The sequence below is a fragment of the Coregonus lavaretus genome (assembly GCF_964263955.1).
Source record: "Coregonus lavaretus genome assembly, chromosome: 10".
Lineage (NCBI taxonomy): Eukaryota > Metazoa > Chordata > Actinopteri > Salmoniformes > Salmonidae > Coregonus > Coregonus lavaretus.
This window is the reverse complement of record NC_139997.1, coordinates 23,421,562-23,449,239: the sequence shown is the minus strand read 5'-3', so window position 1 is coordinate 23,449,239 and position 27,678 is coordinate 23,421,562. Positions and strand designations below refer to the sequence as shown.

The 27,678-nt window shown below is 46.0% G+C and overlaps 1 protein-coding gene across 3 annotated transcripts in view; it reads left to right on the top strand.

The window, feature by feature from the left end:
• The window catches only part of LOC311136638 (cell adhesion molecule 1-like), a 456,023-nt gene that overhangs the window by 257,125 nt on the left and 171,220 nt on the right, over positions 1-27,678 (top strand). The window lies entirely within an intron of this gene.

Here is a 27,678-nt window from a genome sequence, read left to right as displayed (position 1 = left end):
GGGTAGAACGAGAGGCAAATGTGAAAAGAGAGAGAAAAGAGATTATAATTTTTCTGACTCAGTGAGGTAAAAGTATCAGTGAGACGAACGAGGCCGAAGACACGGTGTGTGTGTGTATTAAGCCTATACTATGCCTTAGTAGTATGTAGTATGACGTACATCTTATTTTAGTATCACATAGCCATATGATTTGCCTATATTCCTAATTTCAGCAGAAGATACATAGGCGTGTAGCACACTAACGCACACAGAAACACAAACATTGCACGCCTACTCAGTGTCACCACCAGAAAGCATGAGTCATAAAACGCATGCAGAATGTGGCATCATCAAGATCAACATGTCTCTGAGGAAGAAGACAAGTCAGCTGAGATCACGTCTCGATTCAGACTGAATCCACGTTAAAGTGTGACGCAGAACAATTCTAAAGTCACTGCTATTAACTCGATGTGATTCAGTCATTTAGCCCATTGTATTGTTTTTTGGGGGGGTTGGCTTATCTTAGGTTTATGTGCAAAGTTATATATTCCTCAAATCATACAGGCAAATCATGTCAGCCTATTTACGGTAGTATGACTACACGTCACCTACTGTGGCAAGTCGCCTACAAAAAACACTTTTTTCCATTTGGTTTGTGTATTTTCTATGCCGTCTGGTGTTTTCTGTCTGGTGTTTTCTCCTCTTTGTAGTGCTTGACTTGGGAGGCTAGAGGTGCAGGAGCTGTCTTTTTTCAAGTCGGTTCATTAAACTATGTTCACAGAAATTCCCAAATGACATTATGCTATAGAGACCTCTGATTATTCACTGTTAAGGGTTCATAAACATTTTTTGACCGATGGAATTTCATGACTTTTCCATGGATTCACCATGACTTTTAACCACATTTCCATGACCAATAATTGGTGGTGTCTATGTAGCCTACATGAAAAAGTCTGCATAAATGTGGTATTGACACTAGAAGACTGCTGGTCTCTGATCCCATGTAGGTCCACTATCTTCTGCCGTTGTGCCTTGATCAAGGCACTTAACACCCCACAAAGTAGAATAACTGCACTGTTAGGCTACTGTATAAAACACGTGGTCAACCCTCCATCTGGAGAGCTACTGGGTGTGCAGGCTTTTGATCCAGCCCTGAATGTCACGATCGCCAATGAAGTATGACCAAAGCGCAGCGTTGGGAGTGAACATGATGATTTTAATTTGAAACACACGACAAAACAAAACACGATCCGTGACGTCCTCAGTTACACCGACTGAATAAAGAACAAAAACCCACAACCACAAGGTGAACACAGACATTTAAATATGGCTCCCAATCAGAGATAACGAGCCGACAGCTGACACTCGTTACCTCCGATTGGGAGTCACTGACCAAACATAGAACGCGAACACCTAGACACTACCCACAGTACACAACACACGGAAATCTACACACCCTGACTAAACACAAAAAGTCCTAGAACCAGAGTGTGACAGTACCCCCCCCCAAAGGCGCGGACTGCGACCGCGCCTAACTACAAGCAAACAGGGGAGGGCTGGGTGGGCATTCCTCCTCGGCGGCGGCTCCGGCTCCGGGCTTCCTCCCCACTTCCTCTCCAACCCCCCAAAGTACCCCTGGTCCTGCCTAGCCCCGCTGGCCGGAACCGGACTGACGACACGCGCCCCTGGCTTGGTGCGTGGATCCTGGCTGGACGGCTCTGGCGGATCCTGGCTGGACGGCTCTGGCGGATCCTGGCTGGACGGCTCTGGCGGATCCTGGCTGGAAGGCTCTGGCGGATCCCGGCTGGACGGCTCTGGCGGATCCCGGCTGGACGGCTCTGGCGGATCCCGGCTGGACGGCTCTGGCGGATCCCGGCTGGAAGGCTCTGGCGGATCCCGGCTGGAAGGCTCTGGCGGATCCCGGCTGGAAGGCTCTGGCGGATCCCGGCTGGACGGCTCTGGCAGATCCTGGCTGGACGGCTCTGGCGGATCCCGGCTGGACGGCTCTGGCGGATCCCGGCTGGACGGCTCTGGCGGATCCTGGCTGGAAGGCTCTGGCGGATCCCGGCTGGAAGGCTCTGGCGGATCCCGGCTGGAAGGCTCTGGCGGATCCCGGCTGGACGGCTCTGGCAGATCCCGGCTGGACGGCTCTGGCGGATCCTGGCTGGACGGCTCTGGCGGATCCTGGCTGGACGGCTCTGGCGGATCCTGGCTGGACGGCTCATGGCTGGCTGACGGATCTGGCTGCTCATGGCTGGCTGACGGATCTGGCTGCTCATGGCTGGCTGACGGATCTGGCTGCTCATGGCTGGCGGAAGGATCTGGCTGCTCATGGCTGGCGGAAGGCTCTGGCTGATCCTGTCTGGCGGAAGGCTCTGGCTGATCCTGTCTGGCGGAAGGCTCTGGCTGATCCTGTCTGGCGGAAGGCTCTGGCTGATCCTGTCTGGCGGACGGCTCTGGCTGGACAGGGCTGACGACGCACCCCGTAGGCTCGGTGCGTTGAGCAGGGACAGGCCGGGCTGGGCTGGCGACGCACCCCGTAGGCTTGGTGCGTTGAGCAGGGACAGACAGAACCGCACTGGGGACACACACCCCTGGCCCTACACGGGGATCAGGAACGGGCCGGACCGGACTGGAAACACCCCCCAGTACCTCTCGCCGTGCCTCCACACTTTCCATCCCCTTCGTAACCAGTGGCCCCCTTAAACTGGCGGCCATATCTGCCAACCTCTTGCACTCCTCCGGGCCGTACACCTTCTGCCCCGACGTCGTGAGCCCCTCCCTAAAAAATTTCTGGGGGTCTCTCCTCTCGGTGGACCAGGCCTCCATAGTCCTCTCCCAACCTTCGCTCTTCTGGCTCCACCACCCGTTATCCAACTGCTGCTTGGTCTCGTTGTGGTGGGTTTTTCTGTCACGATCGCCAATGAAGTATGACCAAAGCGCAGCGTTGGGAGTGAACATGATGATTTTAATTTGAAACACACGACAAAACAAAACACGATCCGTGACGTCCTCAGTTACACCGACTGAATAAAGAACAAAAACCCACAACCACAAGGTGAACACAGACATTTAAATATGGCTCCCAATCAGAGATAACGAGCCGACAGCTGACACTCGTTACCTCCGATTGGGAGTCACTGACCAAACATAGAACGCGAACACCTAGACACTACCCACAGTACACAACACACGGAAATCTACACACCCTGACTAAACACAAAAAGTCCTAGAACCAGAGTGTGACACTGAAACACACCCAAGTCTGCTTATCAAGGTCCTGTTGAGCAGCTGATGTTTAGGCTACAATGTGGTGTGTTACAGAGGGGCAGGAACAAAAGCTCTCCTGGAGGATGGTTGGCCATGTTTGATATAAAATATTGCAACATTACAACCAAATACTTATGTATTTATACATTTACATTTTAGTCATTAAGCAGACACTCTTATCTAGAGCGACTTACAGTAGTGATTGCATAGATTTTCATATTTTATTGTACTAGTCCCCCTTATTTAATGTCTGTTTTAGTCTGATAGACCTTTTAGTCTTAAATCATGTTGTCATTCATTTCATTGTTAAAATCTGCTGCTGGACGTTGTCTTATCATTCTCATTATCTCCAGCACCATACCAGTGTCAATATGTTAAAAGGTGTTGAAGTACCCCTTTAAACATTTTAGAAAATTTAGTAGAGGCTCTTATCCAGAGTGACTTACAGTTAGTGCATTCATCTTAAGATAGCTAGGTGGGACAACCACATATCACAGGCATATTAAGTACACTTTTCTTTAATAAAGTAGTTATCAGCAGTCAGAGCTAGAAAAGGGGGCAGGGGAATTTTGTAAGATACTCTTTGAAGAGATAGGGTTTCAGGTGCTTTCGGAAGATGGGCAGGGACTCTGCTGTCCTAGCTTCAGGGGGAAGCTGGATCCACCATTGTGGTGCCAGGACAGAGAAGAGCTTGGACGGCGGAGTGGGAGATGCTCTTCCGTAGGGGTGGGAGGGCCAAGATACCAGAGGTGGCAGAACGGAATGCTCAGGTTGGGGTGTAGGGTTTGAGCATAGCCTGAAGGTTGGGAGGGGCAGTTCCTCCAGTAGATGTGCGGAGGAGCGGGTGACATGGGAGAACTTGGTAGAAAGTAGTTGAGTGGCATCCGCATAGCTATGATAGGAGAGACAATGCGAGAATATGACAGAGCCGAGTGACTTGGTGTATAGAGAAGAAGGCCTAGAACCGAGCCCTGGGGGGACACCAGTAGTGAGTGTATGTGGTGCAGACACAGATCCTCTCCACAAGCAATCCAAGAGTGTGCACAGCCTGAGACGCCCAGCTCTGAGAGGGTGGAGAGGAGGATCTGATGGTTCACAGTGTCAAAGGCAGCGGATAGATCTAGGAGGATGAGAACAGAGGAGATAGAGTCAGCTTTGGCAGTGCGGAGTGCCTCCATGACACAGAGAAGAGCAGTCTCGGTTGAGTGACCCGTCTTGAAGCCTGACTGGTTAGGGTCAAGAAGATTGTTCTGAGAGAGATAACGAGAAAGTTGAGAGACAGCGTGCTCAAGTGTTTTGGAAAGAACAGAAAGTGATACAGGTCTAAAGTTTGACGTCAGATGAGTCGATTGTTTGTTTCTTGAAGAGGGGAGCGACTCGGGCCATTTTGAAGTCAGAGGGGTAGTGGTAAGGGATGAGTTGATGAGGGAAGTGAGGATTGGGAGAAGGTCGAGCAGGCAGGTTGTCGGGCGGCCAGACCTCACTAGTCGCAGGATTTCATCTGGAGAGGGGAGAAAGAGGTCAAGGCGTAGGGTAGTTCTGTGTGAGTGGGACCAGTGGACTCAATAGGCTGAGGGAATGAGGAGCGGTTGTCGTTAACCTTCTTTTCAAAGTGGTTGACAAAGTCGTCTGCAGAGAGGGAGGAGGGAGGGGTGGAGGATTAAGGAGGGAGAACATGGAAAATAGTTTCCTAGGGTTAGAGGCAGAAGCTTGACATTTAGAGTGGTAGAAAGTGGCTTTTGCAGAGGATACAGAGGAAGAGAAGGTAGAGAGGAGGCAGTGAAAGGATGATAGGTCCTCCAGAAGTTTAGTTTTCCTCCATTTTCGCTCAGCTGCCCGCAGCCCTGTTCTGTAAGCTCGCAATGAGTCACTCAGCCACAGAGCAGGAGGGGAGGGCCGAGCCGGCCAGGAGGAGAGGGTGCAAGTCGTAGGATGCGTAAAGGGAGCAGAGTAGGGTCAAAGAGGCAGAATCAGGAGACAGGACTGAGAAGGATTTAGCAGAAGGGAAAGATGATATGATAGGAGAGGAGAGAGTAGTAAGAGAGAGATAGCAAAGATTTCGACGGCGCATGACAATCTGGTAGGGCTGGGTGATATGAACAAATTATCATATCACAATATTTTGTAATTTTCTTGATGGTTTGACGGCATTTTGTTTTTTAATAATAAAAGTTTTAAATATGCTTTCTGAGTAGTTCATAACCCTAGGGTGGCAACACAATTAATGGGGCTTTCTCCATTTATACTGTTCAATCCAACTCAAAACAATTATTTTCAGCATTTTCATACAATTTCTGAATTTCCTGCACTTTTATCATTATTTCCACACTGTGCCACGCAGCATGATATGGGCAAAAAAAATCTAGTCCTAGTTAAATTAACTGTTGGAATCATGGAAATATATTGATTATTCTAATTCTATAGTTGAAATATAGTGGTCAGCACCTTGAATACATTGTTGTTTGACAACACACAAATTAATAAGCCAGTGAGGAATGATTGACAGGATAGGAACCAAAGTTTTTGTTAGTGTTTCCAGGTAACCTTAAGATGTTACATGAGATGTTTCCTAGCTAGCGAGCCAACATATTCATGCTTTGCCTATTCCTCTCTGATAAGATACTGTTGCACAAACATGCTTATCTAGGCCTACACCAGCACTGGTAGGCAGTATTAGCTAACTAGCTAAGTTTGCTCTGACTCTTAGTACATTTAGCAAGCTAGCTAGCGATTAGCATTAGCGTCTAACAGTAATTATTTTACCAACACCTTGCTAAGGTAAGACAAACTAGCAAACAGTAGTTTGCAGACAGTAAGATACACAAACAAATAGTGTAATTACAGAACGAAAGCAGCATGTCACCAACATTGTTGTATCCATCTGACCATGCGGAGTGAACGGCAAGAAAGTGCTTTTGACTCAGTGTTCGAGCAACTGCTCTCTCCTTGAGTGACAGGGGGCAGGGCTTGGTGTGGTTAGCGGCATGCAGCAGCAGGAGATGGAGAGAGATGACTCAAGTAGCAAACGGAGTAGACTATAAAAACAGACATTATACGCGCCGGAGTTGCGTATCACATTTAACAAATCAAACATTGAAATACCGTTATAGAAGGTAAAGTAAAAACTCAAACCGGTCCGTGCATCAATACCAGTATATAGTAAAATACTGTATACCGCCCAGCCCTACCATCTGGGTAGGGGTGGAGTGGCTAGGGTTGGAGGAAAGGGAGACAGAAAAGGAAACAAAGTAGTGATCAGAGACCTGGAGGGTGGTTGAATTGAGATTAGTAGGCATACAGCCTTTAGTGAAGATGAAGTCAAGTGTATTTCCTGCCTTGTGAGTTGGAGGGGATTGGGAAAGGGTGAGGTCAAAAGAGGAAAGGAGGGGAAAGAGATTTAGAAATAAATTAATTGAAGGCAGACATCGGGAAGTTGAAGTCGCCAAGTATGAAGAGCGGTGAGCCATCGTCAGGAAATTAGTAAATCTCCAGTTAGGAGAAATTAGTAGCCCTGTGCCACCACCGTGACAACCAGATGCTCTTGGTCTATGAGAGAAAACGTAGTCAGATGAATAGCGAGCGGCTGGAGTAGCAGTGTTCTCTGGGGTGATCCATGTCTCCTTCAGGGCCAAAAAGTCAAGGGACTGAAGGGCAGCAGAGGCTGAAATTAACTTGGTGTTCTTGACCACAGATCGGCAGTTCCAAACTCTGCCAGAGACCCGGAATTCCACATGGGTTGTGTGTGCAGGATACACTAAATTAGAAGGGTTGCAGCCAAGGGGTGGGGAGCATCTGTAAAGCCTACAGGCAGAGGAGCGAACAGGTATGGAAAACGCACATAGTTGCCAAAGCTACAAAAGAGCAAAATTAGATACTCAAGTGAGAGAGTGAGCAGTAGAACCGTCTTTGTTTCGGCGACAGTCTTAGTTTTGCCGACGATACAGACATGACCGCCGCTTACAGCTGTCGCTGAGAAGCACTATTTGCTAATTGCCTAGCAGAGGGGAGGAGCACACCTCCCTGTACTAATTGCTGATTGCCAAGGACAAGAGAAACCACTCCCCCTCCAATACAGCCACTGATTCTTATTTACAATGACGGCCTACACCGGCCAAAGTCCTCTAGCTATAGAATGAAGCACCCTTTCAGTGGTAATCAACTGGCATTAACCCTCCCCTCCCCTACTGTCAGATGAGCTTCCCTACTGCCCCAAGCTCCTTTATTGACCTCACAGGGCTCCAGACTAACATGTTCCCCTGGTGGCACTGGTGCCACTAACTTTTTCAGTTGGTGGCACCATCCCCCCCCCAAAACAAATTTGCAGCGTCACACAATAGAATACATTTCAGTCTTATAAAGTCATTCACAATGCTTTATTAAGAAGTGTAAGAGACTACTGAGTTGGTATTCAATAAATATGTTTTTACATCTAACATGTCCAAGCAGGAATGCATGATTCAAAATATTGTATATGCAACCTAATCCAGTGATTGTCATGAATTTTGGGTTGACAATTCAGCTATTTTTGTTATATTTTACTGTCGAAATAGGTATCCTGATTTTTTTGTATTTTTATGGATAACTAGTTGCTTCCAAAGTAGTTTTTTCCCTGCAATTGCATTTTGAAATGTTATACACACACAAGGGGCACACAAGGGGGGAGAGAGAGTATGAGAGGCTCGCTCATTACGACAGCCGGCCCCAGCGAAACAGGCAGGCACAGCGGCAGAGCAGACACTTTTATTAAAGGATAATGCACTTTACTACAAATTCATGGTGTTATCCTCCCAAAAAATAGGATGTTTTGATTGAGGTGACCAGGTAGAATGTGCAGCTTGCACCAGTGTGTCCCCCCCCCCCCCCCCCCACCTACACTGCTGCTACTCGCTGTTTATTATCTATGCATAGTCACTTTACCCCTACCTACATATACACATTTCCTTGACTAACCTATACCCCCACACATTGACCCCCTGTATATAGCCTCATTATTGTTATGTAATTTTAATGTGTTACTTTTTATTTTATTTTTTACTTTCGTTTATTTAGTAAATATTTTCTTAACTCTATTCCTTGAACTGCATTGTTGGTTAAGGGCTTGTAAGTAAGCATTTCACGGTAAGGTCTACACCTGTTGTATTCGGCGCATGTGACAAATACAATTTGATTTGATTCTGGAGCCCTACCTCACCCCCCCACTCAGCAGCCCATGGTTACGACTCTATTCCCCCTCTTCCCCTTTTGGTGCGGATCACAACTAGGTATGTGTCTCAAATGGCACCCTATTCCCTCTGTAGAGCACTACTTTTGACCAGGGACCATATAGTGCCATTTGGGAAACAACCTAGGGCTCATGGCTGGTGGTTCCCTCCTCACCCCTCTTGGGTCTCTCCCACCTGTCAGAGGGGAGGGGGGGGGGTTTAAGAGGATGTAATGTCGGAGGTCCCCGGAGAAGCCCGGAGAGAGATTGGCAAACGGGCTAATGATCAAAGGTACCCTCACCACCACCCCTCCTGTTTTCCCCCCGGTAGTGTCCTGCCTCTAATCTATCGTCATCGCAGCTCCAATTTGGGGCGCGTCTGATCACCCTTCTTCCCACACACACACATGCATGGATACACGTGAACGGGAACACACACGTTGGGTCCCCTGAGTGTTCATCGCTAAGGCAGGCGATAGCTCTCTCATTTCATATCATTACACTCTATTTCTATCAGTGCTTCTCCTCTCCCCTATTTCCCCTCGCTTTTCTTCCTCTTTCCTTGTTTCACTCCCTCCCTTGCTCCCCCTATCTCTCTGCCTCTCTCTTTCCTCTCCCTCTTTCCCTCTCTATCCCTTACTATCCTTCCCACTTTTATGTCATCTCACCCTCACACTCTGCCTCCCTGCCTCCAACGCACTTTACCTCTATATCCCACTCTCCTTCCCTCTCCTTCCCTCTTTCCCTTAGTCTCCCTCCCTCCCTCCCTCCCTCCTTCCTCTTTCCTCTCTGTAAATCCTCTCTCCCTTTATCTCCCTCTCTCCAACTCTTTCCCGTCTTATCCCACTCTCCTTCTGCCTCCCTCCTTCTCCCTCCTGCCCGCCCAGTGGGGATACGTCCAGTTCTCCTCACCCCTCAGCAGGGGTCTTGTTAAGGTTGGGTTGACTCCAGTGTCTCAGTTGGTGGGATGAAGCCCCCCACACACACACATCCCTCCATCCCCCACTCGGGTCCGTTTCTTTGAACCAAACATCTCCCCCATCATAGCCATTGCGAAGAAACCATTATTTGCCCCCCCCTCTCTCTTTCCCTCCCCCCTCTCCCATTTATTTGGTTTCATCTCCCTAGATTAATCCTTGACAGCTCCACTACCTGCCAGCCTATTGATAGGTTGGATGCGTGCCAAAGCCGCGATCTATCCAAGAGGCTCCCTTTGAAGAGAGCTGGGACACACGCAAGCAGGTTGCATACACACAAACATTCACTCACAGGTACACACGCACACATCTGTGCATAGACACACACAGGAGCACTGATGCATAGACAAACAGACACACACACACACACACACACACACACACACACACATACATACATACAAACAGACACATATACACACAGACAGACAGACAGACAGACAGACACACACCCACACACACACACACATACAAACAGACACAGATACACACACAGAGACAGACACACACACACATACAAACAGACAGACATAGATACACACACAGAGACACACACACACACACACACACACACACACACACACACACACACACACACACACACACACACACACACACACACACACACACACACACACACACATACAAACAGACACACACAGACAGACAAACACACAAACTGCCCCGACCTCCCAGCTCTCCAGAATAAACAGCCCTAGCATGGCCCTTTTCTCCCTGGGAAAATTGTGAGAGCCCTGTTTAGTAGCAGCACACCATAAATTCCTGAGTTAATCAAATATTTATCCGGGAGAAGAGTTCAGCTACTTCAGGGACAGAAGGGAGGGAGGAAGACAGAGGGAAATGTACAGTGCCTTGCAAAAATATTCATCCCCCTTGGACTTTTTCCTATTTTGTAGCATTACAACCTGTAATTTAAATGGATTTTTATTTGGATTTCATGTAATGGACATACACAAAATAGTCCAAATTGGTGAAGTGAAATGAAAAAAATAAATAACGGAAAAGTGGTGCGTGTATATGTATTCACCCCCTTTGCTATGAAGCCCCTAAATAAGATCTGGTGCAACCAATTACCTTCAGAAGTCACATAATTAGTTAAATAAAGTCCACCTGTGTGCAATCTAAGTGTCACATGATCTCAGTATATATACACCTATTCTGAAAGGTCCCATAGTCTGCAACACCATTAATGCAAGGGGCACCACCAAGCAAGCAGCACCATGAAGACCAAGGAGCTCTCCAAACAGGTCAGGGTCAAAGTTGTGGAGAAGTACATATCAGGGTTGGGTTATAAAAGAATATCAGAAACTTTGAACATCCCACGGAGCACCATTAAATCCATTATTAAAAAATGGAAAGAATATGGCACCACAACAAACCTGCCAAGAGAGGGCCGCCCACCAAAACTCACGGACTAGGCAAGGAGGGCATTAATCAGAGAGGCAACAAAGAGACCAAAGATAACCCCGAAGGAGCTGCAAAGCTCCACAGCGGAGATTGGAGTTTCTGTCCATAGGACCACTTTAAGCCGTACACTCCACAGAGCTCGGCTTTATGGAAGAGTGGCCAGAAAAAAGCCATTGCTTTAAGAAAAAAATAAGCAAACACGTTTGATGTTCGCCAAAAGGCATGTGGGAGACTCCCCAAACATATGGAAGAAGGTACTCTGGTCAGATGAGACTAAAATTGAGCTTTTTGGCCATCAAGGAAAACGCTATGGCTGGCGCAAACCCAACACCTCTCATCACCCCGAAAACACCATTCCCACAGTGAAGCATGCTGGTGGCAGCATCATGCTGTGGGGATGTTCTTCATTGGCAGGAACTGGGAAACTGGTCAGAATTGAAGGAATGATGGATGGTGCTAAATACAGGGAAATTCTTTAGTGAAACCTGTTTCAGTCTTCCAGATATTTGAGACTGGGACGGAGGTTCACCTTCCAGCAGGACAATGACCCTAAGCATACTGCTAAAGCAACACTTGAGTGGTTTAAGGGGTACATTTCAATGTCTTGGAATGGCCTAGTCAAAGCCCAGACCTCAATCTTTGAGAATCTGTGGTATGACTTAAAGATTGCTATACACCAGCGGAACCCATCCAACTTGAAGGAGCTGGAGCAGATTTGCCTTGAAGAATGTGCAAAAATCCAGTGGCTAGATGTGCCAAGCTTATAGAGACATACCCCAAGAGACTCTACAAAGTATTGACTTTGGGGGGGGGGGGGGGGGGGGGGGGGGGGGGTGAATAGTTATGCACGCTCAAGTTCAGTTTTTTTGTCTTATTTCTTGTTTGTTTCACAATAACAAATATTTTGCATCTTCAAAGGGGTAGGCATGCTGTGTAAATCAAATGAAACAAACCCCCCAAAAATCAGGTTGTAAGGTTGTAAGGCAACAAAATAGGAAAAATGCCAAGGGGGGTGAATACTTTCGCAAGCCACTGTATGCTCACCACTACTATCTTCTTCACAGTCATGATCAGGATGTTGTGTTAAAGCGAAGGTCAAGTTATACGTGGATCTATCATTCAAGTGTATTTGCTTCTAAAAGCAGGAGGCAAAATGTCAAGTGAATGTACAGTATGATAGGTGTTTTCTTATTTCTGGATACCTTGCTAGATTCAACTCTTTCCTCAACATGAATTTAGGTTGAATGTATCCAAATTCAGGTAAAGCATTGAATGGAATTTCACATTGAATTCTATCAGAAGTCTTTTGGGGGACTTTATAATGTCATTACATTTCAGTGGACCAGGATTCAAATGAATTTGATCTTGATTCCGGTTAATATCTGCCTTCATGTGCCCTTCAGTGTCATGTGAGATTCAGATTTTTCCTTCAGAACACTTTGAAAACTTCAGGTGGGGGACTTTTTAGGTAGGAAGGCTATCTATGGAGCGAGTTCAGTATTTGAGTTACATAATTAAAAATGTGTATTAGGATATTGAATTTGTAATGTACAAATTGAATAATTGAATTCAAAAATGTAGCTTGTATTTCATGATTTGAAACTGAATTGAATGAATATTGCATTCAGTTTTAAAATTCAATTTAATTGAATATTCAAGTACAATATTTACACTGAGTGTAAAAAACATTAAGAACACCTTCCTTATATTTAGTTGCACCCCCCAGGATGCTAGCCCATGTTGACTCTAATGCTTCCCACAGTTGTGTCAAGTTGGCTGGATGTCCTTTGGGTGGGGGACCATTATTGATACACACGGGAAACTATTGAGTGTGAAAAACCCAGCAGCGTTGCTGTTCTTGACACAAACTGGTGCGCCTGGCACCTACTACCATACCCCATTGAAAGGCACTTAAATATTTTGTCTTGCCCATTCACCCTCTGAATTTCTCAATTGTCTCAAGGGTTAAAATTCCTTCTTTAACCTGTCACCTCCCCTTCATCTAAACTGATTGAAGTGGATTTAACAAGTGACATCAATAAGGGATCATAGCTTTCACCTGGATTCACCTGATCAGTTTATGTCATGGAAAGAGTAGGTGTTCATAATGTTTTGTACACACATTGTATATATTCAGTTTCAATATGGTAGATATTGCATTCATTGTCTGTGTATGAAGTTTACAAACTATCATTTCATGTTCATCAAAGTTTCATATATTCAACTTATAAGATGCATTCGGATTCAGTTCAGGCGCTGGCGCCGACATTTGTCACATAATTACCAAGTGATAATTAGTTTGCAAAGTGTGTGATGTTAAACTTGGGATTCGTTTTAAAATGCATGCGGTGTCTTGTTTTTTATACGTACCCTCTGGGGTCAACACACATGAAGTGTGGCGCAGGTCTGTTCATTTGGCACCGCCTGTGGATTGGAGACATGATGGATTCTCCACTGTCTGTATCCTGTGGTATAGGGGGAAGGTTTAGTGTGCAACACCGCTCATGTGTCAAGGTGGGCATGCAGGCAGCTCATGCTGGTGTTAGGCCCTGGGCGAGACACGTTGACCTGTTAGTGTCCTACTTAGCCTCTGATATGTTAGTTTAGAAGAAGTTCTAAAGGCATTTCCAAACCAGGTCATCGTTTTGTGGATTCTGAGAGGGGAACTCAATATTTTCTGTGCCTTTTTACTGAGTGATATCAACTGCTCTATATACTTTTTTTCTTCTATTTCTATATATATCCAAAATCACGATGTACTGAGTATTATTATGGTTCCAAAAGTGTTAAGACACTCTACCCACCAGTCAGCAGTCTGAAACGTGTGTATATTTTCCTTCAAAGACACACGCACACACACACACACACACACACACACACACACACACACACACACACAACGGTAAAAACACCCTGCAAAATGTGTTAACTTGTTTCTGAATAATAGGTATTTAATAATATATTCACTGACAGACAGCCAGTGTTGGGGAAGCTACTCTGAAAATGTAGTTTACCAAGCTACCAATTACTTCACACTGGAATAAGTTAAGCTACACTAAAGCTACCCTTAAGAAAAACATAGTTTACTTAACTAAAGTTACTTTGAAAAAGTTGTTCACTATATCCAAACTTCTTCATGATAAATGATCATATCTAAATCTGAAATGTCATAGACTACAAATTGCAAGAACACATCACTCTGGAGTCAGATGTTAACAGAATGTGTAATTTAGCCTATTAAACACAAAAACATTGTTTCAAATGAGAATTAGGTAGGTCTGATTCTTGCCTACCTCACCCATATTATATTTAATTGTTTCAGAAAAAGTATTGTGTAGTTCCAGTAGTTGGCTACACTACTACATGGCCACTACATACTCAACTAGCCGGTGCCCCCGCACATTGACTCTGCAACGGTACCCCCCTGTATATATAGCCTCCCTACTGTCACTTTATTTTACTTCTGCTCTTTTTTTTCTCAACACTTGTTTTGTTGTTGTTTTATTTTTACTATTTTTACTTTTTTTGTTTAAAATAAATGCACTGTTGGTTAAGGGCTGTAAGTAAGCATTTCACTGTAATGTCTGCACCTGTTGTATTCGGCGCATGTGACCAATAAAATTTGATTTGATTTGATTTGAAAAGTAATTAACTACTGAAAACACTACCAAGATTTGAATTTAGTTCAACTACCACCAAGCTACGGCAAAATGTAGTTACATTACTAGTAGTTGAATAACATGTAGTTCACTACTCCCCAACACTGCAGACAGCACACTCCAGCAACACTAGTCGTATATTTTTTTCGCTGTATTTGTTTTTATGTTTCTGTGTGAAAGCCAGCAGTGGCGTCTAATTAAACATCCATGGACCACACGTCGGTGGATTTGATATTCTATTAGAAATGAGGAGCTGTAGGAGGATTTTGTTTTTTGCCGAAATTATGTTTTCCCTGTCCTCATTTTAGGAAAGCTGTACCTGTAATTTGTTGACCTGTGGTGTAATCCTAGATCCTCAGGAAATGTTAATGCACATTCTGTCATTACTGCAAATTAACAAGGGTCCACTAGTAGGCTACCTCTGTTCCAAGTGTTTCACAATCCATTCCTGGCAGCACCCCCAGGTTGTGCACATTTGTTTTAGCCCTGCACTAACACACCTGACTTAACTAATCATGGCCTAGCGGATGAGATGAAAAACTGAATTATGTGTGTTAGTGCTAGTCTATAACAAAAGCCTGCACACCCTGTGTGTCCCCAGGACAAGGATTGAAGAACACTGCTCTAGGCTTCTGTTATACCTGGCCTCTTATACAGGATTGGCTCGACAACTGTGTAGGTTATGAGTGGTATAGGATTGCATACATTGTGTGTGTGTGTGTGTGTGTGTGTGTGTGTGTGATTGCCCTTGACATGCATGCTTAAGAATGCTAGACAGCTACACATGTAGCCCCCTGCTCTCTTCTCAGCTTCATTCCATGATTGGCAATGACATAGCACCACACACACTTGTGTGTGTGCGCAGGTAGGCTAGCCAGCAAATGGTGCACTCACTGGAGCACATGTTGAATAGTGCATGTAATACAGTGGGTGCAGTGCAACTAACAAGACCCAGCATTCAGAATTCAGCATGGGATTCAATTGGATGCCAAACAACTTGATACCACAGTGTATTTGGAATACAAACACTATTTCTAAGCACAGTAGAGCATGTCACTGTTTGGAAGTGTCTTGCTCAGAACTAACGACCCATGCAGTCTGACCACCAACCGCACCATGAATGTCATCCTGTCTTTGCTCAGTCCTCCTCACATAGATCGATGCCCGTATGAAGTATAATGCCCCCCTCTACCCAGACACCCTGTTTCCGACTCAACTACCTCTTCTCCTCTCCCCTTTCCTCCATCCACCCATCCATCCATCCACCCCTGTTTCCATCTCAACTACTCCTCCCTCTCTCCCTCTTTCCCTCCATTCCCCCACTCTCCTCTCCTCTCTCCTATTTGTCATGTATCAAAATCACCATCTGGAATGTTATTTAAAGATTGCTGGCTGAGGCGCTGGGTGTCCAGTGAGCTATCTTTCTGGTCACAGCTGTCAGAGTTGGGAATTTCACCTCCCGTTTGGGATGAGCGATCCCGGAGAGCTGATTCCACAGCCTGATGGATGGTTCCGGAGCAAGGGTTAAGCTGATCCACTTGTCAGGACACTTTTCCTGTTCTTTCTTTTTTTCTTTATCTCTCTCTCGCTCTGGCTTAGTTACAGTACACATTGACAGAGGTGTTGTGTGGTAGTTGGATAGGAAGGAAGATGGAGGGTTAACTAGGTTCATTTTTTGAATTATTTTTGTGTGCGTCTCTTTTTGCTCATGTTGTGTGAGACTGTGTGCATGCACACACTTGTGTATGTGTGTCCATCAGTGAGGACATGGCATGTCTGTGTTCACTGCCCTTTTTTCCCCACAGGCTGCGTTTGAGAAAATACTCAACTGAAGTTGTCTACCAAGTTGTCTACCAGACGCTGCACTTGACACATTTATGAAATTGCTTATCCCAGTTACTAATAAGCATGCACCCATTAAGAAAATGACTGTAAAAACGGTTAAATCCCTGTGGATTGATGAGGAATTGAAAATTGTATGGTTGAGAGGGATGAGGCAAAAGAGAAGGCAAAATAGGTCTGGCTGTACAACCGATTGGCAAACGTACTGCAAATTGAGAAATTATGTGACTAAACTGAATAAAAAGATGAAGAAACTACACCATGAAACAAAGATAAATGACATAAAGAATGATAGTAAAAAGCTTTGGAGCACCAAACTCCGCTCCATCATTCATTGAATCAGATGGCTCATTCATCACAAAACCCACTGATATTGCCAACTACGTTTTTTTTCATTGGCAAGATTAGCAAACTTAGGCATGTCATGCCAGCAACAAACGCTGTCACTACACATCCAAGTATATCTGACCAAATTATGAAAAACAAGCATTGTAATTTTGAATTCCGTAAAGTAAGTGTGGAAGAGGTGAAAAAAGTATTATTGTCGATCGACAATGACAAGCCACCGGGGTCTGACAACTTGGATGGAAAATTACTGAGGATAATAGCGGACGATAATGCCACTCCTATTTGCCATATCTTCAATCTAAGCCTACTAGAAAGTGTGTTTCATCAGGCCTGGAGGTAAGCAAAATATATTCCCCTACCTAAGAATAGTAAAGCTGTCACACTCTGGCTCCGGGACTTGTATTTGAGCCAGGGTGTATTCGTTTTGTTGGGGTTTATTTGGTTGTGTTGGGTATAGGGTGTGTTCATTTGTTGTGTTTGGTTTTGGTATGTTTCCTTATTTGGTCAATGACTCCCAATCGGAGGTAACGAGTGTCAGCTGTCGGCTCGTTATCTCTGATTGGGAGCCATATTTAAACTGTGTGTTTTCACCTTGTGTTTGTGGGTTTTTGTTCCAGTGTTCCATGTTCCGTGTTCAGTCATTTTCACTTTTGGACTTCACGTATCGTCATTTGTTTTGTTGTTTTGTTCCAGACTTTGAATTAATAAAGTCATGTTCGCTCAACGCGCTGCGCTTTGGTCTACTCATTTGGAAGACGATCGTGACAGAAAAACCCACCATCATAGGACCAAGCAGCGTGTCAAGCGGCAACGGGACCCTGCTCCTAAGGATTCATGGACGCCTATAAAGGATTCATGGACATGGGAGGAGATATTGGACGGAAAAGGGTCATGGACTTGGGAGGAAATCCTGGATGGGATGGATCGCCGTCCATGGAGCGAGACAGTGGAGAGGCGACGGAGAGAGGAGCAACGGCGTCGGCAGGGCCATCGTCGGAAGGATGAGAGGCAACCCCAAAAAAAATTTTGGGGGGGGCACATGGCTTGGGCGGCTGGGCAGCAGGAGGCTGCCACAGGGAGATGTGGAGAGAAGGCTTTCGGATTACGGGAGCCATTGGCGAGTAGAGGGAGGGAAGTTGTTGTGGCACGGCGTGAGAGACTGAGGTGTGTTACCAGTCCGGTCCGGCCCGTTCCTGATCCCCAGTTAAGGCCAGTGGTGTGTGTTCCCGGTACGGACCGGCCTGTTCCTACTCCACGCACCAGGTCCACGATGTGCGTCGCCAGCCCAGCTCGGCCTGTTCCTACTCCACGAACCAGGTCCACGATGTGCGTCGCCAGCCCAGCCCGGCCGGTTCCTGCTCTACGCACTACGCCTGTGGTGTGCGTCACCAGCCCAGCCCGGCCGGTTCCTACTCCACGCACCAGGTCCACGATGTGCGTCGCCAGCCCAGCCCGGCCGGTTCCTGCTCTACGCACTACGCCTGTGGTGTGCGTCGCCAGCCCAGCCCGGCCTGTTCCTACACCACGCACCAAGCCTCCTGTGTGTTCCCCGAGTCCTGTGCGTCCTGTTGCTGCTCTCCGCACTAGGCCTTATGTGAGTCCCCAGGGTCCAGCATGCCCTGTTGCTGCTCTCCGCACTAGGCCTTATGTGAGTCCCCAGGGTCCAGCATGCCCTGTTGCTGCTCTCCGCACTAGGCCTTATGTGAGTCCCCAGGGTCCAGCATGCCCTGTTCCGGCTCTCCGCACTAGGCCTTATGTGCGTCCCCAGGGTCCAGCATGCCCTGTTCCTTCTCCCCGCACTAGGCGTTATGTGAGTCCCCAGGGTCCAGCATGCCCTGTTCCGGCTCTCCGCACTAGGCGTTATGTGAGTCCCCAGGGTCCAGCATGCCCTGTTCCGGCTCTCCGCACTAGGCCTTATGTGAGTCCCCAGGGTCCAGCATGCCCTGTTCCGGCTCTCCGCACTAGGCCTTATGTGCGTCCCCAGGGTCCAGCATGCCCTGTTGCTTCTCCCCGCACTAGCCCTGAGATGCGTGTCCTCAGCCCGGTACCTCCAGTTCCGGCACCACGCACCAGGCCTACGGTGCGCCTCAGACGGCCAGAGTCTGCCGTCTGCCCAACGGGGCCTGAACTGCCCGTCTGCCCTAAGGCGCTTGAACTGGCCGTCTGTACTGAGCCTGCTAAGCCGCCCGTCTGACATGAGCCGTCAGAGCCGTCCGCCAGACAGGAGCCGCTAGAGCCTTCCGCCAGACAGGATCAGCCAGAGCCTTCCGCCAGACAGGATCAGCCAGAGCCTTCCGCCAGACAGGATCAGCCAGAGCCTTCCGCCAGACAGGATCAGCCAGAGCCTTCCGCCAGCCATGAGCAGCCAGATCCGTCAGCCAGCCATGAGCAGCCAGATCCGTCAGCCAGCCATGAGCAGCCAGATCCGTCAGCCAGCCATGAGCAGCCAGATCCGTCAGCCAGCCATGAGCAGCCAGATCCGTCAGCCAGCCATGAGAAGCCAGATCCGTCAGCCAGCCATGAGCAGCCAGATCCGTCGGCCAGCCATGAGCAGCCAGATCCGTCAGCCAGCCATGAGCAGCCAGATCCGTCAGCCAGCCATGAGCAGCCAGATCCGTCAGCCAGCCATGAGCAGCCAGATCCGTCAGCCAGCCATGAGCAGCCAGATCCGTCAGCCAGCCATGAGCCGTCCGGCCGGGGTCCGCCGGAGCCGTCCAGCCGGGATCCGCCAGAGCCGTCCAGCCGGGATCCGCCGGGGCCGTCCAGCCGGGATCCGCCAGAGCCGTCCAGCCGGGATCCGCCAGAGCCGTCCAGCCGGGATCCGCCAGAGCCGTCCGGCCGGGATCCGCCAGAGCCGTCCGGCCGGGATCCGCCAGAGCCGTCCGGCCGGGATCCGCCAGAGCCGTCCGGCCGGGATCCGCCAGAGCCAGCCAGCCAGGATCCGCCATTCAGTCCGGTGCTGCTCCTTAGTCCGGTGCTGCCTCTTAGTCCGGTGCTGCCCCTTAATCCGGTGGGGTTAATTTGGAGGGTGGTCAGTTGGAGGAGGCTACGAAAGCGGGTAGTGACTATGGTGGGGTGGGGATCACGACCAGAGCCAGAACCACCGCCGAAGAGGTATGCCCACCCAGCCCTCCCTTGGTTAGCCCTAGTTGAGGCGCGGTCGCAGTCCGCGCCTTTAGGGGGGGGTACTGTCACACTCTGGCTCCGGGACTTGTATTTGAGCCAGGGTGTATTCGTTTTGTTGGGGTTTATTTGGTTGTGTTGGGTATAGGGTGTGTTCATTTGTTGTGTTTGGTTTTGGTATGTTTCCTTATTTGGTCAATGACTCCCAATCGGAGGTAACGAGTGTCAGCTGTCGGCTCGTTATCTCTGATTGGGAGCCATATTTAAACTGTGTGTTTTCACCTTGTGTTTGTGGGTTTTTGTTCCAGTGTTCCATGTTCCATGTTCAGTCATTTTCACTTTTGGACTTCACGTATCGTCATTTGTTTTGTTGTTTTGTTCCAGACTTTGAATTAATAAAGTCATGTTCGCTCAACGCGCTGCGCTTTGGTCTACTCATTTGGAAGACGATCGTGACAAAAGCTCCCTTTACTGGCTCAAATAGCCGACCAATCAGCCTGTTACCAACCCTTAGTAAACTTTTGGATAAAATGGTGTTTGACCAGATAAAATGCTATTTCACAGCAAACAAATTGACAACAGACTTTCAGCACACTTATAGGGAAGGACATTCAACAAGCACAGCACTTACACAAATGACTGATGATTAGCTGATAGAAATTGATGATAAAAAGATTGTGGGGGCTGTTTGGTTAGACTTCAGTGTGGCTTTTGACATTTTCGATCATAGTCTGTTGCTGGAAAAAGTTATGTTTTATGGCTTTACACCCGTACTATATTGTGGATAAAGAGGTACCTGTCTAACAGAACACAGATGGTGTTCTTTAATGGAAGCATCTCCAACAAAATCCAGGTAGAATCAGGAATTCCCCAGGGCAGCTGTCTAAGCCCCTTACTTTTTTCAATCTTTACTAACGACATGCCACTGGCTTTGAGTAAAAACTAAATAAGTAAAACTAAATGCATGCTCTTCAACCGAACGCTGCTTACACCCGCCCACCCGACTAGAATCACTACTCTCGGCAGGTCTGACCTAGAGTATGTGGACAACTACAAATACCTAGGTGTCTGGTTAGACTGTAAACTCTCCTTCCAGACTCACATTAAGCATCTCCAAGGCAAATCCCCATCTTATCTTAGCTCACTGGTCACCATAGCAACACCCACCCGTAGTCTGCACTACAGCAGGTATATCTCACTGGTCATCCCCAATGCCAACACCTCCTTTGGCCGCCATTCCTTCCTGTTCTCTGCTGCCAATGACTGGAACGAACTGCAAAAATCTCTGAAGCTGGAGACTCATCTCCCTCACTAACTTTAGGCATCAGTTGTCAGAGCAGCTTACCGATCACTGCACCTGTACACAGCCCATCTGTAATTAGCCCATCCAACTACCTCATCCCCATATTGTTATTTATTTAGCTAATTTGCACCCAGTATCTCTATTTGCACATCATCTTTTGCACATATATCATTCCAGTGTTAATATGAAATTGTAACTATTTTGCACTATGGCCAATTTATTGCCTTACCTCCATAATTTACTACATTCGCACACACTGTACAGTGGGGAGAACAAGTATTTGACACACTGCCGATTTTGCAGGTTTTCCTACTTACAAAGCATGTAGAGGTCTGTAATTTTTTCATAGGTACACTTCAACTGTGAGAGACGGAATCTAAAACAGAAATCCAGAAAATCACATTGTATGATTTTTAAGTAATTAATTTGCATTTTATTGCATGACATAAGTATTTGATCACCTACCAACCAGTAAGAATTCCGGCTCTCACAGACCTGTTCGTTTTTCTTTAAGAAGCCCTCCTGTTCTCCACTCATTACCTGTATTAATTGCACCTGTTTGAACTCGTTACCTGTATAAAAGACACCTGTCCACACACTCAATCAAACATACTCCAACCTCTCCACAATGGCCAAGACGAGAGAGCTGTGTAAGGACATCAGGGATAAAATTGTAGACCTGCACAAGGCTGGGATGGGCTACAAGACAATAGGCAAGCAGCTTGGTGAGAAGGCAACAACTGTTGGTGCAATTATTAGAAAATGGAAGAAGTTCAAGATGACGGTCAATCACCCTTGGTCTGGGGCTCCATGCAAAATCTCACCTCGTGGGGCATCAATGATCATGAGGAAGGTGAGGGATCAGCCCAGAACTACACGGCAGGACCTGGTCAATGACCTGAAGAGAGCTGGGACCACAGTCTCAAAGAAAACCATTAGTAACACACTACGCCGTCATGGATTAAAATCCTGCAGCGCATGCAAGGTCCCCCTGCTCAATTCAGCGCATGTCCAGGCCCGTCTGAAGTTTGCCAATGACCATCTGGATGATCCAGAGGAGGAATGGGAGAAGGTCATGTGGTCTGATGAGACAAAAATAGAGCTTTTTGGTCTAAACTCCACTCGCCGTGTTTGGAGGAAGAAGAAGGATGAGTACAACCCCAAGAACACCATCCCAACCATGAAGCATGGAGGTGGAAACATCATTCTTTGGGGATGCTTTTCTGCAAAGGGGACAGGACGACTGCACCGTATTGAGGGGAGGATGGATGGGGCCATGTATCGCGAGATCTTGGCCAACAACCTCCTTCCCTCAGTAAGAGCATTGAAGATGGGTCGTGGCTGGGTCTTCCAGCATGACAACGACCCGAAACACACAGCCAGGGCAACTAAGGAGTGGCTCCGTAAGAAGTGTCTCCAGACCTGAACCCAATAGAAAATCTTTGGAGGGAGCTGAAAGTCTGTAATGCCCAGCGACAGCCCCAAAACCTGAAGGATCTGGAGAAGGTCTGTATGGAGGAGTGGGCCAAAATCCCTGCTGCAGTGTGTGCAAACCTGGTCAAGACCTACAGGAAACGTATGATCTCTGTAATTGCAAACAAAGGTTTCTGTACCAAATATTAAGTTATGCTTTTCTGATGTATCAAATACTTATGTCATGCAATAAAATGCAAATTAATTACTTAAAAATCATACAATGTGATTTTCTGGATTTTTGTTTTAGATTCCGTCTCTCACAGTTGAAGTGTACCTATGATTAAAAATTACAGACCTCTACATGCTTTGTAAGTAGGAAAACCTGCAAAATCAGCAGTGTATCAAATACTTGTTCTCCCCACTGTATATATAATTGATGTTGTATTTTTTACTTTGTTTTGTTTACCCCATATGTAACTCTGTGTTGTTGTTTTTATCGCACTGCTTTGCTTTATCTTGGCCAGGTCGCAGTTGTAAATGAGAACTTGTTCTCAACTGGCTTACCTGGTTAAATAAAAAAATAAAAATAAAAAAGCCAGTGTGTCTATGTATGCGGATGACTCAACACTATACAAGTCAGCTACCACAGCGACTGAAATTACAGCAACACTTAACAAGCGCTGCAGTTAGTTTCAGAATGGGTGGCAAGGAATAAGTTAGTCCTAATTATTTCAAAAACTAAAAGCATTGTATTTGGGACAAATCATTTACTAAACCCTAAATGTCAACTAAATATTGTAATGAATAATGTGGAAATTGAGGAAGTTGAGGAAACTAAATTGCTTGGAGTAACCCTGGATTGTAAACTGTCATGGTCAAAACATATTGATACAACAGTAGCTAGGATGGGGAGAAGTCTGTCTATAATAAAGTGCTGTTCTGCATTCTTAACAGCACTATCAACAAGGCAGGTCCTACAGGCCCTAGTTTTGTCGCACCTGGACTACTGTTCAGTCGTGTGGTCAGGTGCTACAAGGGCAGCATGGCTGGCCCTTGGATGTACACAGAGAGCTAACATTAATAATATGCATGTCAATCTCTCCTGGCTCAAAGTGGAGGAGAGATTGACTTCATCACTACTTGTATCTGTGAGAGGTATTGACATGTTGAATGAACCGAGCTGTCTGTTTGAACTACTGGCACACAGCTCGGACACCCATGCATCCCTCACAAGACATGCCACCAGAGGTCTCTTCACAGTCCCCAAGTCAAGAACAGACTATGGCAGGCACACAGTACTACATAGAGCCATGACTACATGGAACTCTATTCCACATCTAGTAACTCATGCCAGCGGTAGAATTAGATTTAAAAAACAGATAAAAATACACCTTATGGAACAGCGGGGACTGTGAAGCAACACAAACATACACATGCATACAAACACACAATAACATACGCATTATACACGCATGTACACATGGATTTTGTGTTATAGATATGTGGTAGTAGAGTAATACACTTAATATGTTGTGAAATCTGTTATGAATGTATTGGAATGTTTTTAAAATGTATAACTTCCTTAATTTTGCTGGACCCCAGGAAGAGTAGCTGCTGCCTTGGCAGCAGATAATGGGGATCCATAATAAATACAAATACAAATACCAATTAGTCTGAGAGCTGAAAGACCAGTCGCTTGTGCAGCTGAATTTTTTTAAAATATATAAATATATATAAAACAAAGCAACTGGCTGTGGGGAGTGTCAACTCTCAGCCCCAGTGCAGAGTGGATGAATAACCTTCACTTGACCCAGGGACTGATTTTCTTTCATTGCCGCTTTGTCTCACGAAAGCAATGAGGAACGATAGCAGAAACACAACAAGAGGGAGAGGGAAAAAGGGAAGTTTGAGACACATAATTACATGAGCTGTGGCATTTGAGCAAGAGAGAGAGGGAGAGAGAAAGTGCTGTAGCTAGCCCTGAACTCACTCAGGGGGAGACTACAGTCTACAGGCAAGGACCACCACTGCGAGAATGTGTCACCAAATCAATGGCTGATGCAAATGTTAAGTAAGCGGACTGGCGGGCAGATGAATAGGCGGTTGGAGGAGGAGTGCTTTGTCTGAAAGGTGTTGTTATGTCAGACCGCACAGAGTGGGCCGATCTGCCGTGGCACATTTCAGTGGCATTTTGGTCGTTCCTCAAATTATGTGCCTTTTTATAAATACTTTGATAAAGAGCACATGTTCAACTTAATAAAAATCAAGTTTTCCAATCTAAAAAAAATCACTATAGTAAATGCCTATTAACTGCCAAATAAAGTAACAGGATTGACTGTAACAGGGTTGACAATTTCTTCTTAAATCAGCCATAAATCCCCTTGTGACAGGGGGAATGGAAGCTTGTTGTGTGCAACAGGGAGTGGCAATTGAATGCTAGCTTCACAAAACAAATTAACATTTCTAGCCTGTCTATGGCCAAAAATAGTAGAACCAGCTCACCTGCTTTTACTCTACGATTTGACTATTAGATGTTCAAAAGGAATAGTTTCACCATATTAAAACTAGAGTTCAGTTCACGTAACAGGGTTGACCTTAAAAAGAGGAACAGACGTAAATGAATCACTAATCACGTGAAATAAATAGTAATCTTCAGAAAGGACTTTGTCAAAGCAACATAACTATGGCTTTACAATGATGGTGAAACTTGGAGACATTTTGGGATTAGGTTGGTTAAAATCTAAAACCTAGAAGTGACACAGGGTTGACGGAGGGACATATCAAAATGTTGGATTTTGGCACTTTAGCAAGCCTTTATTCATATACATTTGGTCTATATTAAAGGGCACATCATGAAAAATGCAATATTGGCTTTTAACATTTTACAATTCAATATTGGTGCACAATTTCTACTTAAAATATTAAAGGGACGCAAAAGGCACTCATTTCATGGAACGACCCATTTACTTTAAAGAGCACCCACGCCTATTGTATAGAGAATCCGTCTCGAAGCCTCACAGCTCCCCTATAACATGAGGGGAGAAAAGGCAGACATTTTGAGTGTGTGTGTGTACACGCATATGGGTGTGTGTTGTGTTGTGCATCTATATAAAAGGGTGTAGTTGAACTGATTTGGAAAATGATAGAAAATAGGTATGTGTGCTTGGAGAGGCCTTTTTCTTGGATTTATACACAGTTTAGGGGTACAGTAATTTGAAAATATCATTGCATCGGATTTTATTGGTGATTGCATGCACCCTGAGAGTAATTGCTTTACATTTATTTGCCGTCGTATGGCCTTCTTTCTCAGTGTAGAGACCCAACGAATCAATGAAAGAAACATTTTCTACCGACAAATAGAGAATCTTATTGTGTAGATTCATTCAGTCTCATGGACTATCTCCTCTGAGTTTTTGGAGGGAGAGAAAATTGAAAATCATCCCTAACAGCTCCTCGGCGAGCCCAATGCACAAAACAAATAGAAAAATTATTTCAATTTGTTGCAACGTTCCGAGGTGTCACAGGCAATTCAGACCATAGGAAAACACAGGGCCTCTTTCAGGCTCGGGAGGTAGACCAGACAAGTAGCATTGTTTTCCATTTTAAATTAAATCTGATCAACGAGTAGCCTCTTCCTTCGACGTTCTGGCTCCTATGGGTTTTTTTCCTATGTGTTGTCATCAACACACACACACACACACACACAAACACTTCTGCTGAGAAAGCCATGTACGGTAAATACAAAGCTATTTTGAGCCCCTGTTCAGCTGCACAATCCGATTCCACAAACAACAAAGGATCAGGAGCCAACCACTGATCTGACATTCCTTTGTAGCAGCAGAATCAGTGACTATCGCTCTGGCCTACAGTGACTTTCCTTTTGAAATGTCCGTTTCATCATCCACATTAAAAAAAAAACTTGCCAAGGATGAAAGTGCATCACCTACTTACTGTAGTCGTAGAGTTTGTGACCTTAAAGAGCGACTGCCTTTAAAAAGCAACGAATGTCTTTGAAAATGGCCTATGTGGCATCGATATGAGTCAGAAACAGTTATTCTAGTGTCAGAATTTCCTACAAAGTGTAAATAGGATAATTTCTTCATAAAGTCAGTCTCGTCTAAAACAGAGTTTGGAACATCTGTGTGCCACAACAGGTAAATGAAGGTTGGGTTTTGATTTGACGATGTGCATTTGCCAACTAAAATGGGGTAAACAGCTGCGGTGATTGCTCTCTATCCAATAGCATAGACAGTGAGACAGACCTGCCCAGCAGCCCGACTTTGTATACATAAGACAATACGTCACACATTTTTTTACTTGAGAAATACTTCACCAAACGCCTTAGTTAGATGTAAATATGCGCAACTAAATCATTCTCGACAAAAACGTCAACATTTATTACATATTTCGGGGATTTTGAGGAAGTGAAGTAGGCTTCCCCGTCTACAGTGTCTCATGGGGGACAAACATCTTTAACCAAATGCGGAATCGGTCAGGAAACACACCTCCAAGACTGAAATGTTATTTTTCTAATGAGAAACAGAAAGACACACGTGCATAATCGGTGTGTTCAGTGGCTCTTTAAGCGCCAGACAACAAACCCCTAATAAACCCCAACTGTTTTACCTGAGCTGACAACAACAGCGCCTTTTGCAGTTGAATGGAGTTCCATTAGTTAACACATCCTATTGTCAGCGCTCACTGCGTTCTGCGTCTTGCAACATATCGCCCTCGGCCCTAGTCAAGTGACATAATTATCATGGCTGGATCGCTCCCTCTGGGTTGACCACAGCAAAAACAGCACGAACCGTTCACAAAGCATTCAGTCGCAGCCTAGAGACCAATCGTCCTTCATTATCCGCTGTTGAAAGGAACGCAGCGGTGCCTTGAAACTCGCTTTCATCACAGTTGGGCTTTGGCGTGCTACCGTTGCTGTACATGTGTAATAAAAAGACACTGTGTATTACAAGGACTGTGTCGGACTGACTGTCATCATCAGAAAGACTGTTCACAAACAAAAGTTTATCAAGGCCGTTTCTTGGCGAAGGACGTCCAAGCACAAATCCTGAAAGCAAGTGGACAAAAGAGAGTTGGCCTTGCAGATAGATGAATGTAGAGCTAGAGATGTGTGTA